Here is a 19924-nt window from a genome sequence, read left to right as displayed (position 1 = left end):
AAAGATAACAAAATGTCCCCTGAAGATCAAACTGCTGGAGAAGGGAATTTAGAAGGGACTTATGGCTTCAGAAATTATGTGAGGAGGAGGGGCCGCAGTTAAAGGGCAGGTCAGGGCAGGGCAGAGCAATGCAGGACATTGGTAGGGTAGGACCCAGAAGGGCAAGGCAGGACATGGGCAGAGAAAAGTAGAGCAGGCCAGGGTATGGGCAGGGAAGGAACTGAGGGCACATACAGCCATGGGCATTTGGACAACAGGAAGAGGATGGGTGAAAGGGCGGGTAGGGCCTGTAGAAAAGTAAACAAAACATCCCTTTAATATCACCAAAAAAATGCACAAGTACTACAGCAAGTTAAGTTATAAATCCCTCTTTCCCGTTTGCACCCCCCCCCCCCCCCCACCCCCCACCACCACAGAAACATGTCGTCTCTGAAATCTGTGTCACCCAGATTAACATACAAATCCATTTTTGTAATACTTGTAGTTCCTGACATAGATGGTCCAGCCACCACTTCCTCCTGCTGTTTGTTCATGTGTGTGTGCTTTGGAGAAAATCTCAGTAAGATCCTTTTAAAAAAGTTCAAGATGTCTGTTGGGATGAATTACTGAAAGTACAGTAAAATATTTATACAGAGTCTTAACATCTATGGCTTCAAATTTACCCTGATAAGCTGCCCATTATAAGTAGTAGTAAATATTTTATGAATGTTGCACATCTGTCAGTGAGCTTCTGGTATGAAGTGAGCTTGGAGGCATTAAAACAGATAAATGTACATTTACCAGTGCTTGAAAACTGCTGGCTGCCAAGTACACAAGTGGATGTCTTTGTTAAAATATAAAATCAAATGTACAGTCATAAGTTGAAGAAGTTTGGTTAGAGTGTAAGAGCTGTAGATATTCTAAACTTCACACAATTCCACACTCTCACCTACACATAAACTCATAGGAGACACCTACAGTATAAGTCTAATTAACAGGGGACTCTGATTCAGTCTTAATAAGGCAGGAAACCTTCAGTCAACCAGGCCTTGGGTTAATGAATACTTGTCTTGCATCAATGAGTATAGTCAGTGCACCTGATCATTTCATGAGTAAAGGTACTGCTGTCTGCCCCCATAAAATGTATAAATAGCTGTCCGGTCAACTAAACAGGTCCTCTCCCTTGCAGGCAGATTTTACACTGAATTTCAGAGTCTAGTATCACCAGAAAATATTCTGTGCAATCTAAAACTTCTGCAGCAAATTCCAGACTAGAGAAATGAGGAGCTTTATTTGTGGCTGATGGTAGAGCCATATCTGTGTAGAGTTACAATCTATACATACCATACATAATCCTCTACTACTAATCTTATTTGAACACGAAAAACATGATCACCACATTTGGAATTCAAGTCAACATTTGTCATATAGTCAACAGGCCTCTTTTTATCCTTTATCTGGGCACAAACAAAGCGCTAATGGAATGCAACAGTAATTAAATGTGTGCCCACTGTTTGTTAAAAATCACCCAATTAAGTGTAATCTCTTTGAAATGCTTAGAGAGACTCGCATGCTCATAATGACGTGAAATCCAAAACAAAAGCATTACAATGCACAAAGACCAGCCACCTAGAACAATATAGAAGGTTAAACAATGACGAATGACTATAGAGCACGGAGTGTGGTTACACATGACAAAAGGGAGAAAGAAACTATAGCTGGACAAAAAATGCATCAGAAATCAGGAAGATCAGCTATAGCAATGTTTCTCTGATCCGCCAAGCAGCACACAAGGATGGGGGGGGGGGGGGGGGGCATTGGATGAGGAAGGGGGCGACTGTGGATGGAGCCATACTAGGACGCTGACGAAGATGGACTATTAATGTGACAAATGGGACATTTTCCTGCCGACTCCCAGCACAGGACTACATTAAGCCATTGTAAATCAGGAGCACTGGGGCAACTAAAGAGCGTGATGAGGGGTTGAAAATAGAGAAAGAAGAGTGAGGAGAGAGAGAGACAATCGGGGAGATATAAATGGAAATTCTTGAAATGACAGGACCAGAAACAGCAGGAGGGTGAGAGAAGGAAATGGGGGAAACAGAGACATTGATGAGAGAGGGAGAGATGGACTTGACTACCAAACAAGCTACTTGGAGGCATTTAGGGGATTGAGGGACCTATTTCCCCTGAGGCACCTTCACATTCGAATGAATCATCCATGACCTGAACCCTTAGCAGCTCAAAGTTCCTTTGTACTCCCTACTGGCTTGGCAATCACAAGTTCAGTTGGACAATTTAGTAGAGGAACTCAGTGATTGAAATTACAGCACAGAAAGTACAAAACAGAAAATTACTTTTCTACATGAATTGCGGTTAATTATTAGAATATAAAATCAAATTGTATTTGTCACATGCATGGACTCTGTGTGCAATAATTTTGTTTAATATCATTTTTTAATGACTACCTTATCTCTGTATCCCACACATACAATTATCTGTAAGGTCCCTCAGTCAAGCAGTGAATTTCAAAAACAGATTCAACCACAAAGACCAGGGAGGTTTTCTAATGCATCGCAAAGAAGGGCACCTATTGAGCAGCTGTAGACAAGAATCACTTTACCCCTACCTACATGTACAAATGACCTCGACTAAACTGTACCCCTGCACATTGACTCAATAGATTATTTAGTAAACATTTTCTTAACTCTATTTCTTGAACTGCGTTGTTGGTTATATTCGGCGCATGTGACAAATACAATTTGTTTTAATTGACCCACTCCAATTTGCATACCGCCCCAACAGATCCACAGATGATGCAATCTCTATTGCACTCCACACTGCCCTTTCCCACCTGGACAAAAGGAACACCTACGTGAGAATGCTATTCATTGACTTCAGCTCAGCGTTCAACACCATAGTGCCCTCAAAATATCACTAAGCTAAGGACCCTGGGACTAAACACCTCCCTCTGCAACTAGGATCCTGGACTTCCTGACGGGTCGCCCCAAGGTGGTAAGGGTAGGTAACAACACATCTGCCACGCTGATCCTCAACACGGGGCCCCTCAGCGGTGCATGCTCAGTCCCCTCCTGTTCACCCATGAAGTCCCCTCCTGTGCCTCCTGTTCACCCATGAATGCATGGCCAAGCACGACTCCAACACCATCATTAAGTTTGCCGACGACAAAACAGTGGTAGGCCTGATCACCGACAATGATGAGACAACCTATAGGGAGGAGTGTGGTGCCAGGATAACAACCTCTCCCTCAACATGATCAAGACAATGATTGTGGACTACAGGAAAAGGAGGGCCGAGCACATCCCCATTCTCATCGACGGGGCTGTAGTGGAGCAGGTTGAGAGTTTCAAGTTCCTTGGTGTCCACATCACCAAAGAACTATCATGGTCCAAAAAAAAGTTATACAGCGGCACCATCGAGAGCATCCTGACTGGTTGCATCACCACCTGGTATGGAAACTGCTCGGCCTCCGACCGCAAGGCACTACAGAGGGTAGTGTGTACGGCCCAGTACATCACTGGGGCCAAGCTTCCTGCCATCCAAGACCTATATACCAGAGGAAAGCCCTAAAAATGACCAAAGACTCCAGCCACCCTAGTCATAGACTGTTCTCTCTGCTACCACACAGCAAGCGCCAAATCTAGGTCCAAAAGGCTTCTTAACAGCTTCTACCCCAAAACCATAAGACTGCTGAACAGCTTATCAAATGGCTTCCCGGACTTTTTGCATTGACCCCCCCACCCTCTTTTTACACTGCTGCTACGCTCTTTTTATTATCTATGCATAGTCACTTTACCTACATGTACTGTACATATTACCTTAATTACATTTACTAACCTGTGCCCCCCGCACATTGGCTCTGTACCAGTACCCTCCCTCGGTATATAACCTCGTTACTGTTCCTTTATTGTTGCTCTTTAATTATTTTTTTTATTTTTTTTACTTCAGTTTATTTTAGTTAACACTTCTTTTTCTTAAAACTGCATTGTTGGTTAAGGGTTAGTAAGTAAGCATTTCACTGTAAGGTTGTTGTATTCGGCACAGGTGACAAATAATATTTGATTTGATTTGGAAGTGTTCCAAAAACACATACTTCATGTGAAATTTCACATGTGAAATCATGTGATTTTCCACATGTGAAATTATGTGTTTTTTCTGTAAGGGTCAGTGTAAAAAGAAGATGCTGTATTCATTTTCTCCTGGAATAAAGGCTATACAAATATTTCAGTCACATTACAGACAAGCCTCTCTCTAACAGGCAGAGGTCTTCAGAGGCACTGGTAAGGATGATAATGATGGAATAATGACTCCTAAATGTTCTCACTAGAGTGGACGACCCTGTCATTCATATGCCGCGAGTATCTGACTCTTCATGTCCGTTCAACTGCAGGCCTTATTCCGGAACTCCGTCAGGGTTTCAACTTACTGGTGAGAGTTGAATAGTAGAATACACAAGGTGCAATTTTGAAATTTGGTTGTGCATCAGCAGTTTTTCTCTTCTTATGTCAGTCACTGATAGTCTCTCAATTAGCCCATGTCAGCTAACATTGTTTAAATTGTAAGTTAGTCTTGCGGCCAGCTATCTCAACTTGTAGTAATCATGGTTGAATTACCGAACGAGGGGCCCCCATTGATTTTGCTAGTCACTCTCAGTCAGGTCACATTAAAAACTGCAAACAGTGCTCTCCATCCTATGGCAAAATGTGTAGAATGGCAGGAAATTTGCTGTAAAACTGAAAATGTTTCTTTCCACCCCATGGCGAAATGTGTAGAATTCAAGGAAATTAAATCTAAAACTTAGAACTTTGCTTATGGCCCCCAAAACGCAAGCGCTGACTATATGTGTGGCTATGGATGTGGGGACGCAGACCCACGAGCCACTGCGGCCCCCCATGATGAGTTACCCATCCCTGTTTTAAGTACTATGGCAAGAGGTTTTCAGCATGGGTAGAAAACCTGAAAAAGAAATTACAGTCGAAAAAGCAATAATGCATTTGTGTGTGGGGGTGAATTTCAAACACACCTAATAAACACAGTGCCTGTCATTAGTAGGGCTGTGGCAATGGACAAAATTTTATCAGCCGGTGATTGTCAAGCAAATAACTTGAGGTCTCAAGGTAATTGACCGTTAATTAACATAAACACATTTAGCATCTCCTGGCTTCCACACACAGCCTACAAGCCAATGATGCAGACCTTTGGAACATCTACATTTCAAAAAGTCTAATAAATGTAATATAGTTTACACCTTCACAATAAACCTATTATTTATTTTAGACAGGTCTAAAGAAACATGATTTGAAGAAAATGTAGTCTATTTCAGAAGAACAGAATAGCATACTCTAAGTTGTCCTTATGTTAGGCCCTGATCTGGCTATGCCATATGGCTGTGGGCTACACTAGTTGGGCTATATGTTTTGATATTTAATACATTGTAAGGCTGCATGATGCGACTAATGATGATTTGAAAAAAGTCGCTTGAAAGGCATGAGCTCCACTTTGTTTTTTGCGCAGGCTGTACACACTTCGTCAGTCTCTCATTCATAATTTGAGAAGCATTTGATAATGCCTTGAATTTCCCGGCGGCATCCCCTTTGTGTGGCCATAAAACAACCTAAACAAATCCATGCCTTTTGCAGCCCTTTCTCCCTGAGTCCTGCCTGCTCCGAAGCACCTCTCATCTCACTCACATGGCTCTCCCTCACGTGATTGGGTCTTTGTCACAGACTACAAGTGAAGACATACACATCAGGGAAGCAACTGTGCGTGTCCTTATCCAATTCCAAGGTGCGTATTGAACATATTAGAAGAACTGTCCACATTTACTTTTAGTCAGCCAACAAGACGAGAAGGCCTAATGAACAGCAAAAGCACTAGCTTATGTCAATCTACTATCCCCCATAGTACAAAAGTTGACCTAGAAATAAATATTCCAAATGAATACACCCATTAGCATAAAAAAAAACTTTTCCCGCAATGCTCTTGACGCAATAGTTCCGAACGTTTAGCTGAACATATTGATAAACTAAACTAAAAAAAGAAACGTCCTCTCACTGTCAACTGCGTTTATTTTCAGCAAATTTAACATGTGTAAATATTTGTGTAAACATAACAAAACTCAACAACTGAGACATAAATTGAACAAGTTCCACAGACATGTGACTAACAGAAATGGAATAATGTGTCCCTGAACAAAGGGGGGTCAAAATCTAAAGTAACATTCAGTATCTGGTGTGGCCACCAGCTGCATTAAGTACTGCAGTGCATCTCCTCCTCATGGACTGCATCAGATTTGCCAGTTCTTGCTGTGAGATGTTACCCCACTTTTCCACCAAGGCACCTGCAAGTTCACAGACATTTCTGGGGGGAATGGTCCTAGCCCTCACCCTCCGATCCAACAGGTCCCAGACGTGCTCAATGGGATTGAGATCCGGGCTCTTCGCTGGTAATGGCAGAACACTGACATTCCTGTCTTGCAGGAAATCACGCACAGAACGAGCAGTATGGCTGGTGGCATTGTCTTTCTGGAGGGTCATGTCAGGATGAGCCTGCAGAAAGGGTACCACATGAGGGAGGAGGATGTCTTCCATGTAACTCACAGCGTTGAGATTGCCTGCAATGACAACAAGCTCAGTCCGATGATGCTGTGACACCACCGCAGACCATGACAGATCCTACACCTCCAAATCGATCCCGCTCCAGAGTACAGGTCTCGGTGTAACGCTCATTCCTTCGACGATAAATGCGAATCTGACCATCACCCCTGTTGAGACAAAACCGCGACTCGTCAGTGAAGAGCACTTTTTGCCAGTCCTGCCTGGTCCAGCAACGATGGGTTTGTGCCCATAGGCGACATTGTTGCCGGTGATGTCTGGTGTGGACCTGCCTTACAACAGGCCTACAAGCCCTCAGTCCAGCCTCTCTCAGCCTATTGCGGACAGTCTGAGCACTGATGGAGGGATTGTGCGTTCCTGGTGTAACTCGGGCAGTTGTTGTTGCCATCCTGTACCTATCCCGCAGGTGTCATGATCGGTAGTACCGATCCTGTGCAGGTGTTGTTACACGTGGTCTGCCACTGCGAGGACGATCAGCTGTCCATCCTGTCTCCCTGTAGCGCTGTCTTAGGCATCTCACATTACGGACATTGCAATTTATTGCCCTGGCCACATCTGCAGTCCTCATGACTCCTTGCAGCATGCCTTAAGGCATGTTAACGCAGATGAGCAGGGACCCTGGTCATCTTTCTTTTTGTGTTTGTCAGAGTCAGTAGAAAGGTCTCTTTAGTGTCCTAAGTTTTCATAACTGTGACGTTAATTGCCTAACGTCTGTAAGCTGTTAGTGTCTTAACGACCGTTCCACAGGTGCATGTTCATTACCGTAAATTCCGGACTATAAGTCGCAACTTTTTTCCCAGGCTTTGAACCTCGCGGCTTAAACAATGACGCGGCTAATATATGGATTTTTCCCGCTTTCCAAAAAAACACATTCTGTGACGTGCTCAGTTTTTTGGCGGCATGAAGCTTTCATTAGACCAATGAAATTGCCGAACGGGTTAAGGTCAAACAACTTTTTTGTTTAATGTTTAGATTAAATCGAGCGCTCTCAAACTTCCCATCATTCTGATTACGGTAGTCATTTTGTCACCCTCATCATGGCAAAGACACAGAGAAATGCATATGATGCAGCTTTCAAGTTGAAGGCGATTGATCTGGCTGTTGGAAAAGGAAATAGAGCTGCTGCACGGGAGCTTGGTCTTAATGAGTCGATGATAAGACGTTGGAAACAGCAGCGTGAGGAATTGACTCAGTGCAAAAAGACAACTAAAGCTTACTGCAAGCCGTGTTTCGTTAAAGCCTGTGTAAAGTTAATTTGTTTCAATGTACCGGTAGGCACCTGCGGCTTATAGACATGTGCGGCTTATTTATGTTCAAAATATATATTTTTTTTTAATTCAGTCGGTGCGGCTTATATTCAGGTGCGCTTAATAGTCCGGAATTTACGGTAATTGTTTATGGTTCATTGAACAAGCATGGGAAACAGTGTCTAAACCCTTTACAATGTAGATCTGTGAAGTAATTTGGATTTTTACGAATTATCTTTGAAAGACAGGGTCCTGAAAAAGGGCTGTTTCTTTCTTATTAGGCTATTTCTTCACATTATAAGTGCAGCAATGCGGGAAATCACCATTATCAAAAGTGACAACAAATGGGATTATGCATGTAATGCTTTTATTATAAAGGTGCATTTTTATGGTGAAAATGTTCTTAAGCCAACTTGAAAGTCACGCGCTGCATACAGTATGTATGCCAGTTAGGCTCTACACCCGTTGTAAAGCAGATTAATGTGCTTAATTTTAAGAAGTTATTTGGCCACTTTAGTTGTGATACAAACCTTATCAAAACATATAGACCTATGGGCTAGGCTACATGAGGTGTGCGACTATGATTCGAAAAAGTCACAAAAAAAGGCATTGTTTCTTGCCTTAAACTGGGCATCATTCACAAGTGATAATATATAATTCACAAGTGATAGGCTAATATTGTCTCCCATTAGACTATTCTTGATTTAATTTTGTCTTTACATACAGTATACTAAGTAATATATATGTGTGGAATTCATTTCGATTTAGAATGGATCATTATCATGCACCTGTCTCGAAACAGGGGAAGAAATATGTAATCTCTGCACTTAAATAGTGAATGGAGGATGTTTTTCCTGTGGTTCATTTTCATTCCAGCCAGGTAGACTATACTCCTGTTGTAAAAGATAAGCAATGTGCTTAATATTGGCTAAATATTAGGAAAGTTGAGAAATACATTTAGTAGGCCTAGAAAGCTGATGGGATCGTCCTCTTTTGAATAGAGGCCATCACTGTTTTCATGGGCCTATAGCCTATAGAAAAGTTGCACAAAATGAGCTCATGGGCTCTCGTAAATTGTTTGATTAGATTTTCGATGACATTTGCATTGATGTCAGAGTGATTAGAGGGACAATAGAGTGCTGAATATCAGTTTGGTAGGCTACTAATGACATACATTTTCTGCAGAGCAATCCATTGCAATGAATGAGATTATCGTGCATGTGTACAGTTGTCGTTGTAACAGCGGAACAGAGCTAATGCACCACACCACTGCTGTGGTGAAATTAGATAAATTGGGGCTGTCGTAAGAATTTAACACTGCATTTGAGATGATCTCATTTAGTGTCTTTCTCTGTGAACTCAATACAGAGGATTCAAAGGGGAAGCCATTGCTAAGATAATCAGTGACTGCAGTAGTAGTAACACCATACATTTTGTAACACTGGTACACTAGCTGTAAAACAGGCAGAATGTAGACAGAAATAATTATAGGTCTATATTGTGACATCCCCAATGAGACAGATTAACAGATTACAACACCAGCAACACGGATTCCACATTTGCCCATGATCCTAACAGTTAACAGAAACCAATGTGATTTGCAAATATCTTCTGATGCATTGGTTATTCAATGGAAGGGATACACATAACCAATTACAATTAGACAATACACATTCTATAATTCCATAGATTTCCACCAGTATACTTCAGTAGGTATTCAATCCAAATCTTCTCTGATCATTCACTCCTTTTGATCGTGGTTAATCTGTGAAATACGATAGTTTCTGGTTATGACAGTGTCTGTAATACCATATGGTTGATTTTTAAAGGCTTGTTATCAAACACACCAAAATCTGAAGATACCACCCTGTCTGTTGTTAAGATAAACATCTTAAAAGAAAATGAATCAGAAAAAACCCAGAGAACCCATCTCTGCCCTCTGATTCAATGTGTTCTATCAATCACAAACTGTTGCCACCCACACACTCACACCAAACCCTCAGTTTGTGCAGACAGACAATCATTCATCTGGTCAATCAATTAAAAGACGATTCGTCACTCGCTAATATTCACACTAATTCCTCTGGGCCGTTGTGAGCTTGACGAATTACAGTAGCATTGTTAAAGTAGCCAAACATAGCACACCGTTGCACAACCACGTCTGAAAACGGCCTCTCAAACTGCATGAGAACCTGCCATCAGGATTCTAGGTAGGTACAGTATATCATGTTACTACAGTATGCTACCGCACCCTGATTTAGAACATATGGATTTTAGAGGAAATGGAAGAAAGCTGTCCCTCCCTCAAGGAGAGATTTTAATTCCCACGTATCAATCATGGTTGAGAGGTTCTGAGCCTGTTAGGCTGGGGCTGGGCTCCACCTCTTGCCCTGTTTGGGTCACATGCTGACAGGTGCAGCTCAGTGAATCACTCTCCATCTGCTAATGTGACTGTCAGACACATCCCCCTGCAGGTACTACTATGGTACTTTCACTTATACCATGTTATAGTCTGAATCATGGAAATGCATCATGGTTTTAGCCTTGAAGTATGATGGTACTACCATTGTACCTCAATATTACCATGGTATGGCATCATATATACCATGGTACTGATCTGAATCATGGAAATGTACCATGGTTTTAGCCTTGAAGTATGATGGTACTACCATTGTACCTCAATATTACCATGGTATGGCATCATATATACCATGGTACTGATCTGAATCATGGAAATGTACCATGGTTTTAGCCTTGAAGTATGATGGTACTGCCTTGCACCTAAATAATACTATGGTATTGTGTCATTAATACAATGGTATAGATGTGGATCATGGAAGAATCATGGTTTTAACCTGTATTATACATTCTACCATGGTAAAGCACAATTATGATAAATGGTAGCATGGTACAATAGCAGTATAATGCATCAAATAAATAAACCCCCAAAAGTCACAAGAGGTTGGTTGGTATTATAATGTTTAATTTATATGCCAGTATGGGCAAGTTTCTAAGAAAGTCAGCGGCATTAGGCTACTATTGTTGATCCTAGTTTGTCTGTAACATCAAATCAAAATAAAACAAGTTGTTGACATAAAGGGGTAATACTTTCTGTATTAATAGTAAAGTGTTTTGCTTATGTCTGGGTTCCCTGTATTGCCAACCAGAAATGTGGGAGATTGGGAGAATGTGGGATACTGTATATGGTAGCTTAATCTTTGGCATTTTGTATTCATGTATTTATAGTCAAGGGATGTGCTTGTTTTGGCCCGAGGGAGCCGCTTACTCTAGTGATTGCTTCACGCTCTCTCTCTCTCTACAGTGACTCTCACGCTAGCCTGTCACTCTACAAGGACTCTCTCGATAGCCTGCCTAGTCAGTGAGTCAGTTGAATGAGAGAGCCAATGAAGAGAGAAGCACTAGATAAACAAATTGTTTTAAACCTGATCTTCATGGTAAGCAAGTTATTAAACATAGAATATGAAACACCAAGTTAAGCAGAGTGTAATGATATTATTGCTGTTATTTTTTGTATTACATTTTGATAAATTTATCAAAGTCAGTTAGCATAGAAACTAATGTCGGCTCCAGTCACGCTAGCCTGTCGTAGTCCTGACAACAGAGGACTCCAATGAACATTCACACATGTACTGTTCACCCACGAATGTGTGGCTTTGCACGGCATCAACTCCATCATCAAGTTTGTTGATGACACCACCACGGTTGTAGGCCTGATAACCCACAACAATGAATCAGCCTATAGGGAGGAGGTAAGTGAACTGCCATTGTGGTGTCATGACAGCAGTTTCTCCTTAAACGTCAGCAAAACAAAGGAGTTAATTGTTAACTTCAGGAAGCAGAGTAGGGAACATGCCCCGATCCACATCAATGAGACTGTTGTAGAGTCATGAGTTTCAAGTTCCTCGGCATCCACATCACCGAGGACTTGTCATGGACCAACAACACCACCACTCTTGTCAAGAGGGTGCAACAGCGTCTCTACTTCCTAAGGCTGCTGAAGAAATTCAGCATGCCGCCCCGGGTCTTCTCCAATACTACCGCTGCACCATCAAGAGCATCCTGACCGGTTGCATCACGGCCTGGTACGGGAATAGCTCCATCCACGACCACAAGGCCCTCCAACATGTGGTAAAGACGGCCCAGTCCATCACTGGGACCGTACTTCCACCAATCCAGAACATCTATTTGAAACAGTCCCTGAGGAAGACCCGCAGCATCATCAAGAACCCCACACACCCCAGCCACGAGCAGTTCTCTCTCTTCCAGTCGGGCAGACGTTATCGAAGCATAAGGTCTGATGCCGAAAGGGTCAGAGACAGTTTCTATCTACAAGCCATCAGACTGCTGAACACTTGAACTGGACTGACCACCTTAGCACACAGCTGCTGCTCTTATTGTACTGCTGAATTAATACATTTGCCCCCCATCCCCCCTTCAACCATACATGTGTAAATATTGGATTATAAATTATTGCCTTCTTGTATTATGCTTATGCTAAGATATTTATTTTACTTCACGTTTGTATTCTTATTTTTACTACGTCTTATTGTTGTTGCATAGTTGAGAAGGAACCTGAAAGTAGGCATTTAATTGGACGATGTATACCTTGCGTATCCTGTATATATGACTAATAAAAAACAGTCTCAACAAAGAGAAACATTGTAACTTGCTGTTGTTAGGGATATGTTGAGAACGACATGATGAAAATGTATTCATGAGATAAGATGATAAGTAATATGAATACCTTTTTACAAATGTAGAAATCTATAAATCTGTAGCCTAGTCAGTTGAATGAGAGCGAGCCAACTGAAATTGAAGCGAAAAACACCAGATAAACGAATTATTTTAAACATTATGTTCAAGATTTCAGACTCCATTCATTCTTATCACCATATCCTATCCAGGTCCCAAGGTTTAAGAGGGTACACTTCACTACTAGACCATGGGTTTTTCACCAAGTTCTAAAGATGTTGGAGAGGCCCTAGGCCCTAGGCTTTGCCATTGCAGAGCGAGTACCATAAATTACTACGTTTATGGTCACTTTACGCAAAAAATGGTGGGACACAGACCATCATGATAATACATTCTAAACAACAGCGATGTTTAACTACACACTGCTAGTACAAAACCATGGTATTTTTTTAATTGTATTACCATGGTAAATGTTTTAAGGTATACCAACCCACCTCCAGAATACAATACTCCCATTATCGACCTGCCCAAACTAGTCTTTCAGAGTTTTCTCTAGGGATGTACTGTATTTACTCTCTGTTAAACAAGTCACGTAGAACCATGGTGTGGGAAACCATGACTCAGGGAAACAGTGTGCTGCCCACATTAAGGGGGACGACATCAAGAGGAGTTGAAAGAGCTGAATTAAGTAGGTGGGGAATGTACCAGATGTGATAAATGTTGTTAGGGGATGTACACGACTGCCACAGCGCAGGACCCATGTAGAGGTCTCCACACTGCCTGAAGCCACTTTATAGTGGTGTGTGATTGGCCAATTAGCCACACTAGGCCAATATAAAGAGTGTTAGAAGCTTGAAAGTAATAAGATGGATGTGGGAGGAGAAAGAAGTCAAGGAGGAGGAGAAGGAGGGTAAATGGGTATCTCCTCTATCATGGAGGCCGTTAAATATGTAATACTCCACGATCCTAGGCGATGCACTGCATTCGTTCGGAACGGTATGAATTCCGTCGTGAGATCTCTTAAACCAACGGGTAATATGGTGATTAGCCTCAATGCTTCTAACCACATTTGACCTATATCGGAAACCACTTAGAAAATTATCTTTGAAAGCAAAACTAGTCTACATGTGGGATTAGTTCTTCCAGTTACCACGGGGTAGAACTCCTAATGGAGAAAAATCCTTATGGTTCAAACCTTTTGCAATAATATTTTCTATTGCAAAATTAACTGTAAATCTAAAGTATTTTAAAATTAACAGCAATGTTTTTGCAACTAGTTGGACCATCTACACATTGCATGCATCAGTTCCAATGCAAGTTGTTCAGTGCTAAAATTAGACAAAAAAATGTTGGGAGCAAAGATTACAAGTTTTGCATGTGAAATACTTGATAACCTTTTCAGAACCCTAGGAAAGTTGTAGAGAGTGTTTTGCTGTCTTTAATGGTAGGTTTCCTGCATGAAAGTCTCCTAAACATGGCTAATGAGGGGAGCTTTGAGCTCTGGGTTCCCCGGTGGATGGATGAATATAGTTGATCTCAGTTGGCAAGCGTTCCCTTAGCGAGGCAGTGACCTTAAGGCCAAATGACAACAGAGCCTGTGGGAAGAGAGTGGCCTCGCTAGTGGGTTAGTCTACCCACATCACACTCACTCACAGAGGAGAGAGAGAGAGAGAGAGAGAGAGAGGAGAGAGAGAGAGAGAGAGAGAGAGAGAGAGAGATATGAGAGAGAGAGATGAGAGATTCAGAGAAGGATAAGAGGGGAGAGCGAAAGAGAAAGCGAGAGAACCTGATGAAAGATCATGAAAATCAGAGACAGAGGGAAAGGTAAAATGCAATACTACACAGCACATGTCAGTGACACTATATATAGCTATCATACAGTGCCTTAAGAAAGTATTCACACCCCTTTACTTTTTCCACATTTTGTTGTTTTACAAGGTGGGAATAAAATTGATTTAATTTTTTTTTAAATACACAAAATACTCCATAATGTCAGTGGAAGAAAAACTCTTATATTTGTAAAGAATATATGAAAAATAAAACACTAAAATATCTTGATTACATAAGTATTCAACCCCCTGAGTCAATACATGTTAAAATCACCTTTGGCAGCGATTACAGATGTGAGTCTTTCTGGGTATGTCTCTAAGAGGTTTCCACTCCTGGATTGTACAATATTTGCACATTATTATTTTTTAAATTCTTCAAGCTCTGTCAAGTCGGTTGTTGATCATTGCTAGACAGCCATTTTCAAGTCTTGCCTTAGATTTCCAAGCCGAATGATGTCAAAACTATAACTACAGTAGGCCAATCAGGAATATTCAATGTCATCTTGGTAAGGAACTCCAGTGAATATTTGGCCCTGTGTTTTAGGTTATTGTCCTGCTGAAAGGTGAATGTGTCTCCCAGTGTCTGTAGGAAAGCAGACTGAACCAGGTTTACCTAGTCTTTGCCGATGACCAGCATACCCATAACATGATGCCGCCACCATGCTTGAAAATATAAAGAGTGGTGATGTGTTGTGTTGGATTTGCCCCAAACATAATGCTTTTGTATTGAGGACAAAAAGTTTTCCTTTGCCGGAGTTTTTGCAGTTTTACTTTAGTGCCTTTTTATAAACAGGATGCATGTTTTGTAATATTTTTATTATGTACAGGCTTCTTTCTTTTCACTCTGTCATGTAGGTTAGTATTGTGAAGTAACTACAATATTGTTGATCCATCCTCAGTTTTCTCCTATCACAGCCAACTGTTTTAAAGTCCCTATTGTCTTCCTTCCTCTCCGGCAACTGAGTTAGGAAGGTCGCCTGTATCTTTGTCGTGACTGGGTGTATTGATACATCATCCAAAATGTAATTAATAACTTCACCATGCGTCAAGGGATAGTCGATGTCTGCTTTATTTTTATTTTGACCAATCTACCAATATGTGACCTTCTTTGTGAGGCATTGGAAAACCTCCCTGGTCTTTGTGGTTGAATCTCCCTGGTATTTGTGTTTGAAATTCACTGCTCGAATGGGGACCATAGAGATAATTGCATATGTGCGGTACAGAGATGAGGTAGTCATTCAAAACCCATGTTAAACACTATTACTCCACACAAAGTAAGTTAATTTAACTTGTGTGACTTGTTAAGGACATTTCACTCCTGAACTTATTTTGGCTTTCTAAACAAAGGGGTTGAATACTTATTGACTCAAGACATTTCAGCTTTTCATTTTTAATTAATTTGTAAAAAAATCAAAAAACATCATTCCACTTCGATATGATGGGGTATTGCATGTAGGCCAATGACAAGAAGTATCAATTTAATCAATTTTAAATTCTGTCTAACACAAGAAAATGTGGAAAAAGTCAAAGAGTGTGAATACTTTCTGAAGGCACTAATGGAAACAGCAAATTTGTCTGTAAACTTTCCAAATGTCGACAAAACAAAATACGCTAGACAAGGTAGGATCTTTTGAATGCAAAATGCAATGTTTTACCTTTATTTAAGCAGGGAGTCCTCATTGAGACCATGGTCCCTTTCACAAGGGAGCACTGCATATACAATTTCAAAATGCAAAAATCTAATACAATATTAAACAAGTAAAACAGAAATATTCAAGGAAAACAATTACATTCCTCAGTAAAAAAGGTCACCTATCAATATGTTTAATTGCCCGAGCAGCACCAGAACATCCAATTGTATTGCATTTGTATTTGGTTCCAGCAAGGAGGTGCTTTAAAGCTAAAAGCAGATTTACCTAGTCTGGTGGAGACCCGAGGAACCTCAAGAGTTTACCAATCTTGTGAACGGGTTTGGTATCTCATGTTTTTATATTTTAACAGTGAAGTTAGGTTAGTAGGAAGCTTTTGTAGTAGAGCTTTATTACCAAAAAGTGATTAATGAAGTGATCATCGGGACTTTAATGAGGACCAGCCAAACATTTGATACAGGATGCGGTGGTCAGTATTATAACTTACCTGTGATAAAGCGAAGGGTGCTATGGTAGATGGCATCCAAAGGTTTAAGAGTAGTGGCTGCTGCAATCTGGTAAATGGTGTCACCATAGTCAACAACCGGCAGGAAAGTTGACTGTACAATCTGCTTCCTGCTATTTAGGGAGAGGCTATTCCTATTTCTTAAAAATAAGCCCACTTTAAACCTTAGCTTTTTAACTAGCTCATCAGTATGTTTTTTAAACACTAAATCTTTGTCGATCCAAATGCCCAGATATTTATAGGCGTGAACCCGATAGATGGGAGAACCATTCAATGAATAAATATGTAGTCCATCTGAAATTAGAGAACAACATATATTTAGTCTTGTCCACATTAAGTACAAGTTTCAATACAACTAGGGCTTTCTGTAAAGCAAAAACGTCAGATGGCAGCTCTAACATAACCTGGTGAACAGTTTGGGAAATGGCATTCATAACAGTGTCGTCTGCATACAGATGAATATTACAAGTTTTAACAGATAGACCAATATTATTTATGACGGACTACATATTTATTCATTGGATGGTTCTCCCATTGATCGAGTTCCTGCCTATAAATATCTGGGCATTTGGATTGACAAAGATTTAATGTTTAAAAAACATATATAGATGAGCTACTTAAAAGGCTAAGATTTGTGCCATATCTGACAGATAATTCTCAAGCCATTTGCAAGAAGCCTGATTCAGGCCTATTTCAGTGAGCCTTTAAAACATTTTTTTTTATTTTATTTCACCTTTATTTAACCAGGTAGGCCAGATGAGAACAAGTTCTCATTTACAACTGCGACCTGGCCAAGATAAAGCAAAGCAGTGTGACAAAAACAACACAGAGTTACACATGGGATAAACAAATGTAAAGTCAATAACACAATAGAAAAATCTGTATACAGTGTGTGCAAACGAAGTAAGGAGGTAAGGCAATAAATACGCCAATAGTGGCGAAGTAATTACAATTTAGCAATTTACACTGGAGTGATATATGTGCAGATGAGGATGTGCAAGTAGAAATACTGATGTGCAAAAGAGCAGAAAAACAAAAACAAATATGGGGATGTGGTAGGTAGTTCGTTGGATGGGCTCTTTACAGATGGGCTGTGTACAGCTGCAGCGATCGTTAAGCTGCTCTGACAGGTGATGCTTGAAGTTAGTGAGGGAGATATAAGTCTCCAACTTCAGTGATTTTTGCAATTCGTTCCAGTCATTGGCAGCAGAAAACTGGAAGGAAAGGTGGCCAAAAGAGCTGTTGGCTTTGGGGATGACTAGTGAAATATACCTGCTGGAGCGCGTGCTATGGGTATGTGTTGCTATGGTGATCAGTGAGGTGAGATAAGGCGGAGCTTTACCTAGCAAAGACTTATAGATGACCTGGAGCCAGTGGGTTTGGCAACAAATATGTAGCGAGGACCAGCCAACGAGAGCATATAGGTTGCAGTAGTGGGTAGTATATGGGGCTTTGGTGATAAAACGGATGGCACTGTGATAGACTGCATCCAATTTGCTCAGTAGAGTGTTGGAGGCTATTTTGTAAATGACATCGCCAAAGTCAAGGATCGGTAGGATAGTCAGTTTTACTAGGGTATGTTTGGCAGCATGAGTGAAGGAAGCTTTGTTGCGAAATAAGAAGCCGATTCTAGATGTAACTTTGGATTGGAGATGCTTAATGTGAGTCTGGAAGGAGACTTTACAGTCTAGCCAGAAATGTAGGTATTTGTAGTTGTCTACATATTCTAAGTCAGAACCGTCCAGAGTAGTGATGCTAGTCGGGCGGGCGAGTACGGGAAGCGATTGGTTGAAGAGCATGCATTTAGTTTTACTAGCATTTAAAAGCAGTTGGAGGCCATGGAAGGAGTGTTGTATGGCATTGAAGCTCGTTTGGAGGTTTGTTAGCACAGTGTCCAAAGAAGGGCCAGATGTATACAGAATGGTGTCATCTGCGTAGAGGTGGATCAAAGAATCACCCGCAGCAAGAGCGACATCATTGATATATACAGAGAAAAGAGTCTGTCCGAGAATTGAATCCTGTGGCACCCCCACAGAGACTGCCAGAAGTCCGGACAACAGGCCCTCCAATTTGACACACTGATTTCTATCTGAGAAGTAGTTAGTGAACCAGGCGAAGCAGTCATTAGAGAAACCAAGGCTGTTGAGTCTGCCGATAAGAATACGGTGATTGACAGAGTCAAAAGCCTTGGCCAGGTCGATGAAGACGGCTGCAGAGTACTGTCTTTTATCGATGCTGGTTATGATATCATTTAGGACCTTGAGCGTGGCTGAAGTGCACCCGTGACCAGCTCAGATTCCAGATTGCATAGCGGAGAAGGTACGGTGGGATTCGAAATGGTTGGTGATTCACTTGGCTTTCGAAGACTTAAGAAAGGCAGGGCAGGATGAATATAGGTCAGGATGGATATAGGTCTTTGAATGATAATGTAATGCGCAACAGTGTTGAAGGCCTTGGAAAGGTCTATAAATAACTCAGCACTGATACCGATATAATAAACATCATTTTTAAGTAAACTTGGAGTCACGCATATGGAGTCACACATATGTTGTTTGGTCCTCCCACTACGACTTGGGAAGCATACAGTTAGTTTGGCTACAGATGAAATAAGTTATGATGAACTTCACAGGGTGGTAAAAGTGCATAGTAATCAATGCTTGGCTCACTCTTATCCATAATAATCACATCAGGTAGGTAGCCTACACGCACTGTATCTGCCAGATGTTGGCTACAGCAAATTCTCTATATATTGCAACACTTGTTGTGACAAAATCATCAGTAGAGTTGAAAACGCGATGGAAACCCATTTAACTTTGATTTTTTATTCAGCACATGGGAATTTAACCCCCAAATATTTTTGGGATGGAAACACATCTCTGGCGTATTGTTTTAATCTGTCGCCAATTGGATGGAAACCTAGCAACTGTAAAGGAAAGCATGGTGACATATATTATCTGTGCTGAGAGTTAAAAGAAAGAAACATGCACTGTAATATAGCTTAGTCAATGAACTTCTACTTCGTAGAGTGTGCATATGTGCTCACTTTTCTGAGCGCATAAAGGCATCCTGGCCTCACACAGTGAGGGTTGTAGTTGAGTCTGACAGCTAGCTGAAACACCCAACCACATTCGACTTCTCAGCAGCTTTCACTGCCACTATCATAACACTCTGACCTCTCCGCAAGTCACAACATCTAGCATCTCAGAAGTAAAGATAAATACCACGTGACATTTCCACTGAGCTCACTGACGATGGGCAGACATAATAATAAAAAAAGGAAATAAAACTTGGAGATCGAAGAAACTATGAAATATCAAAGTAGGCAGTAAGCCACGGCTTGTGATTTTAATCAAAGCAGAAATGGTGC

At 41.1% G+C, this 19924-nt stretch overlaps 1 protein-coding gene across 1 annotated transcript in view; it reads right to left on the bottom strand.

Moving 5' to 3' along the window:
- The window catches only part of LOC106577051 (glutamate receptor ionotropic, delta-1), a 354069-nt gene that overhangs the window by 150230 nt on the left and 183915 nt on the right, over positions 1-19924 (bottom strand). The window lies entirely within an intron of this gene.

The sequence above is a fragment of the Salmo salar genome, chromosome 18 (assembly GCF_965601325.2).
Source record: "Salmo salar chromosome 18, fSalSal1, whole genome shotgun sequence".
NCBI classification, from domain to species: domain Eukaryota; kingdom Metazoa; phylum Chordata; class Actinopteri; order Salmoniformes; family Salmonidae; genus Salmo; species Salmo salar.
The sequence above is the reverse complement of the archived record's forward strand: the minus strand, read 5'-3'. Positions and strand labels throughout refer to the sequence as shown.